Consider the following 6,505-nt stretch of genomic DNA (forward strand, 5'->3'; position numbering starts at 1 on the left):
AGGCAAGGCTTAGTACTTCTCCCCTACCAAAGGCACCAAAACCTCATAGAATATGAAAAAATAGGAAGCTTAAGATAGAAACGACCCTAATACATGCTAGAAAGCATAGGAACGAGGCTAGTTAGGGGTCTGAGTGTGCGTAAATATGAGTCACATCACTAGGGATCAAGTTCACTAGGTAGTTATCCGACGTTAGATTTAATTCATTAACAGAGCTAATTACGTTGTTTAAGGTTATATGATTGGTCGATTCAATATTCCCTTTGATCTAATTTAACATGCGATCGCTATCATTAAATTATCTCTATTCAGTTATCGCAGCCTATATTGATTCTAACCCGGTCGGTGAAAGTCTCAATTCGCTATACTAGTCAATCAACCCTGGCCAGTAATTAACTAACTAGATGAAGAATAATAAACTGAACAACAACGAATAATCAATTTAACTATCAATTCATTAATTAATCCCTCTTCTAACAACCTAGATCCCCATTCACCCTAGATTAGAGGTTTAGCTACGCATACTATAGAGAATAACAATAATAGGATGAATGAAAGGCATAACTAAAGACATATAAGATGAACGATGAAATAATTGTATAAACGAGAACTTGAATTAATAACTAATGAGAGATTAAAGAGTACCATAATAGAGGAATGCTTAGATCTGAAAACAATAATAATAGAACTAACCTAAGAGTTTTTAGAGAGTTTTCTAGGGTAAATTATACGTAGCTAGCTAGAATAAAACGTAAAATATAACATAGGGTATGAACTGGGTATTTATAGTAAAACATAACCGACTTAAGGAAATTGCGGAAAAACCCTGAAATCGAGTCTGCTTGGGCTTGATCGAGTATACTCCCCGTTTCAGCTCTTTTGTTCGTGTTGTCTTCTTTACTTCTCTCCCTTTATTCTTCTAGATTTCCGTGCCATGCTCCGTGTATTCCTTCATGCCCACTCCGCGGTGCTCATTTCATTCCTTTGCTCCATAAATGCATCATTCCTGCATTAAACACCGAATAGCGGAAGTATCGACATTCTAGCATAAAATGCATGTGATTAATGTAAACTAGCACGAAAACCGCATCAAAAGTAACTAAGGGGAGGCATAAATATGTAACACCCCAACTATTCGGCCAAGATAATTGGAGTGTTACCATCTCGGTTTCTCGAGGTAGTGTTTCAAAACTTCGATAAAAGAACATTTTATAAATAAACGTAACGTTTAGTGAATTACAGAAACGTAAACAAATGAATGAAAGTACAAATCATGACATCTATACTCTTCTAATCAACTAGACTCATTTCGTGACTCATTAAGCTCGTCCCGTCTCCCACGTGCTATCCAAACAACCTGTACATAATCTGCTCCCCATATGACCAAAGGATTCATATGGATCGACACAGGCCACCCTAAAAGAGATAGGTGACAATTACACAGACAAACAAACGTCAGTTTCAATAAATAAAGTGTGACACAACTCAAAGTGTGTGAGTATGCAATAAGACTATAATATGAATGACATGCTATCAAACAACCACCAACACGGTACCAGGACACGTCCAGACATACCGACAACCACACTGGTACCGGGACACGCCCAGACATACCAACAACCACAAACAGGTACCGGGACACGTGCAGATGTATCGGGTCCGGAAGCCAACTGGATCCCATGCCAGACGTCGTGTCTCAACCACACGAGTCCCTCCGTAACTCAAGCCATTAATGTGCACATCCCTTTTGGAGTGGGAAGCTCCAAGAGGCGACCCGAGCGTTAGACGGTCTCCCAACCACCTCACGTCTCCATAACAACAAGGAATCCACCAAGTCCTCCGAAATACAAGATAAGACAATAAATGCAAGATACCGTATAACATGCCAATTACCGACTCATTCAATGCAATTAACCAATATCATGTCATAATGCAATAACCATTAAAATACGACTCACATGACCATTTAAATATATTAAAACTGAGTAGGATTAACCTACCTTTTTGCAAGCTCCATAAGCAAAACCAATTCCACTTATAATACCGCTTCATAAAGCCATCACCTAAATATAACAATTAAATAAAATAAATTACTAATATAATCTAATCTAATCTAATTAAATTATATACGAATTGTTAATTAATCTAATTACTAATATAATTAAATAACTAATTATAATTAAATTCAAATCCCGACTCACTCATCCCGCTAAACGTAATTCAAACCCGACTCCTAACTACCCGCCACTGTGGCCACCACCACCAGCCACGGCAGCCACCATGGCAACCGACAACAACAATAACAACTACACCAACATCAACAACAACTACTATACACGACACACCCGATATCAACAACAACACAACCAACCCGCAACCCGAAATCCTTCACTAGAGCAGCCCCCACCGTGGGCCACCACCACCATGATGGCCATGGTTTGAACCTCACCAGACGCCGCCACCAGTCCCGACCAAAAAGTAGCAGCAGCCGTGACAACATCAACAACAACCAACAACAAAAACAACTCGCACACCCTACTTTACCCCCTCTTTCTCGCCACCACAGCCACCCTACCCACCACCACTGACCACCATAAAAATCCCCTCTCAACCCCTGATCTAACCATCCCACAACCAGCCCAAGTTAGGCCCACGATGGTGGTTAAAATCGAGTCTAAAGACCGGTACAAAAACAGTAACAAACACCACATTAAGGTTCAGTCAAAGTCGATTTATGGTGGTCAAAGGTCGGTCAAGGTCGTTCCCAAGGTGGGTCAAGATCGAGGCGGGTCAACGGTATAAAATAAATAATATAAATGCTAGTTTAAGACGGTTTACCTTACGATCTCGAGGCGGAGGGACAAAATCTCCCTTTTTCTCTCTTCCTCTTATCTCTCATGATTTTGGTGGATATTATTAGGATAGTGATGCGACCATAATTGGCGCATATTTAGCCCCCGAATTACCATTGTTTTCATGCTTTTTAGTGCCTATTTGGGTCATTTCTTATCTTTAGTTCTTTGTTTTGCATATTCTTTGAGATTTTGATCCCTTGGTAGGAAAGGAGTAAGAATCTTGCATTTTCATGGCAAAACAAGGCTAAATTGATCATATTCAATGACCAAGCATCAAGGAGAGACAAGACTAGAAGGCCTTTGTACATAGCATAGTAGAAGAGCATTGTTGAGAAAAGGATCCTTGAGTCCCCAAGGAAATCCCCAAGGAATTCATGAAGAAAAGGGAAGAAAAAGAAGAAGGAAAGTTGCTGAACTACAATCCGAACGGATTGTAGAGAATCCGTCCGTCCTCGCCAGTCCGAGCGTCCTCACCAGAATCCGCTCGGATTCCCCATGCCCAGTCCGAGCGTCTTGTTCCTTGATCCGCTCGGATCGTCCATCCAGCATCCGGCCGTCCCGACTCCCAAACAGACGGATCACAAAGACAAAGACAGCTGATTTCGTTCTTCAAGCTACGAAATGGAGAAGCCCTTCTCTCGGATAATCCTGGAGGCTCCTTGCTCAACTTAAAAAGTGTAATTACTAGTTTAGCCCTTAGTTAACCCTAATGCATCCTCCCTAATTTTCACTATAAATACCCCATTAGTCTAATTAGAGGAGCATGTTCTTCTTATCAATAATTAGTGTAGTTAATATCAATCAAATCTCTCTTCAATATTGTAATCAAATATTAATCAAGTTTTAATCCAAGTTTTAGTTCTTTAATCTCTCTCTTGTTCTTACTTTATTTTGGGTAATTGAAGATTATTTGGGTTATTATTGGGAGATTGACAACCTCTCAATCTAGGATTCAAGTACTTCTATTATTCTTGCTTTATTATTGGAATCATTAGTAGGTATAATCTCTTAATCCCTTTTTAATTATTGCTAATTACTTTCATTTATTCATCATGTTTCATTATGTTAGTATGATTGACAACCTTTCTAGCATGATCAATATGATAATGAGTGAGTAGTCTCTTAGCTAGGGTTTAATGGGTGATTAGGGGAAACCAACATGGGGAATGATTCATGCTTAAATTAATGTGCTTTCATATCTTATTTGCTTGCTTGTTTTGATCTTAATACATGCACATGTTATATTTGATGAAATGCTAAGCCTATGAATCCTTGCATTTACTATCATCTTCTATCCTTTCAACTTGACTTGTAAGACATAACCCAACTCGAGTCTTGTTAGACCATGCATGTGTTAAGTAGGGAAGATTAAGTCGACTTGTAGGTGTTGTACAATCCAAGAGATTCGGCTCCGGGACCCAAACTTTCCTAGGATTGTAAGATATAACCCAACTCAATCCATCACAACAATAATTGCTTGCTTATAATTTGAGAACATGTTTGTATGATCATATCCCATGATTCCCCTATGAACCCATGACACCCTAGTGCTTTTAATCAATTGTTTACACCCTTATTTTATTTATCTTGTTAGTTTATTTTCATTGCTATCTTAGTTTAGTAACCTTCTACATCAACCCAATTTGTGACACCCCTAGACACCACTAGTTACAATAGAATCTTCATTTCAATACCCGTCCCTTGGGATCCGACCTTTACTTGCCTCTTTACTAATTGTAGAGTTGTTTGTGAAGTATAAATTGTGTTTTGTATCGACCATTGACCAACGACCACATATGCTTAATTGTGAACACCAAATGGCTCCGATCAAAAATGGCGCCGTTGCCGGGGACGGTGTTTAATTGATTCAAGATTTATTTTATTGTTTTTAGTTGTGTCTTTTTCACCTTGGGGAAGTAAAACTCCTCAAGGTTTGTTCTAATTGTTTTTGAGTTGTTTGATATTTTGCATGTCTAGAAGGTTACAAAGAGATTTGTTACCTTTTGACCGTGAAATCGAAAGAACCTTGACGAATAATAGGAGACTTGTTAGGAGGAATTTGGGAGGTGTTGGTGAAGTTGTTCAACCCACTAGTGAGTTTGTCAATCCTTTCGCAATAAAAGGAGAAGAAAACCCATTAAACAATACCACACAAAATCCACCTACAATGCCTAAATTCTCGTCACACTCTATACCCACCGAGGAGGATCTACCAAATGGTACTCCTACCCCACAACATCTTACCGGAAACTTTATTGCCAAGTCCGCCTTCATTCAACTAGTTGAGAGGAGCCAATTCGGGGGAATGCCTAGTGAGGACCCTCATTCTCATATGGAAACATTTTGTGATTATTGTGAAGCTATCTCTCAAACGGGCGTGACTCAAGACCAAATAAGATGGGTCCTATTTACTTTTTCGTTAATCGGCACCGCAAAGCAATGGTTGAAGGGCCTTGATAAGGCCACCCTTGGAATAGATTCTTGGAAGAAGCTAGCTCTAGCTTTCTACAAAAAATTCTACCCACCGGAAAAGACCAATATGCTAAGAGCTCAAATTACGGGTTTTAAGCAAAGGGATGAAGAATCTTTGTATGAAGCTTGGGAGCGGTTCAAAGGTATTTGTCGCTCATGTCCTCACCATGGAATTAGCGAATGGTTTTTAGTGCAACAATTTTGGAATGGTTTATATGAAGATTCAAGGAACATTCTCAATATGGGATCAAATGGAATGTTCACCGAAGTTGATGACAATCAAACATGGAACAAGATTGAGGAAATGGCGGTCCATAATTCGCAATATAGTAGGCCTCGCAAGGCTACTAGAGGAGGAAAGTATGAAGTGGACACCGTTACTCAATTGGGTGCTCAACTTAGTGCTCACATTGACACAATCAACTTGAAGTTTGAACAAGCTATGGCTAGACTTGAGGAAAGCTCAAAATCATCAAAGCATCATGTCAATGCCATGACGGCATCCTCATCAATCCCAAGCGGGATATGTGAGAATTGTGGAACCTTGGGTCATGACTCAAGCGAATGTAGGGGAACAACCGAGCAAGTCAATGCTTTCCAAGCTTACAAAAGTGGTACCCCTTATTCAAATTTTTACAATGAAAACACCAAGTTCCATCCAAATCTCTCATAGAAAAGCCAAAATGTCCAAAACCCTCAAACAACATACACTCCACCACCCATGAGAAATCAAAATCAAAGACCCTTTTTCAATCAAAACCAAGGTTACCAAAATCAAAACCCATACAATCACCACAATGACCAAAGTTTTGATGTCCAAAAAGCGGTCCTCCAAATGCAAAAGAATCAACAAGAATTTTTCACCCAAATGCAAAAAGATAGCCAAGCAAAAGACACCATCATCAACAACATTCTAGCTCACACCAAGATGTTGGAAACACAATTGACCCAACTAGCATCTTCGAGCTCACAAAGACAAAAGGGGCAATTACCACCACAAAGTAATCCCCCTAGACATGAAACGGTTAGTGCCATTCACTTGAGAAGTGGTACAAGGTATGAAGCACCGAAGGAGCAAGTTGTGGATGAAGTTGTGAGAGCTAGTGAGAATGAAGTTGTGGTGCAAGGTCCCAAAGAAGGGGAATCATCAAAAGAAGAAAGCTCAAAGAAAAATGAAG

At 39.6% G+C, this 6,505-nt stretch overlaps 1 non-coding gene across 1 annotated transcript; it reads right to left on the reverse strand.

The window, feature by feature from the left end:
• Positions 1–5,394: 5,394 nt before the first annotated feature.
• On the reverse strand, positions 5,395–5,501 carry LOC141616354 (small nucleolar RNA R71). Its single transcript, XR_012530707.1, has one exon. It is a non-coding gene; the product is annotated as a small nucleolar RNA R71 (small nucleolar RNA).
• Between the last annotated feature and the right edge of the window lie 1,004 nt (positions 5,502–6,505).

This window comes from Silene latifolia, chromosome 11 (genome assembly GCF_048544455.1).
Source record: "Silene latifolia isolate original U9 population chromosome 11, ASM4854445v1, whole genome shotgun sequence".
In the NCBI taxonomy this organism is placed as follows: Eukaryota; Viridiplantae; Streptophyta; class Magnoliopsida; order Caryophyllales; family Caryophyllaceae; genus Silene; species Silene latifolia.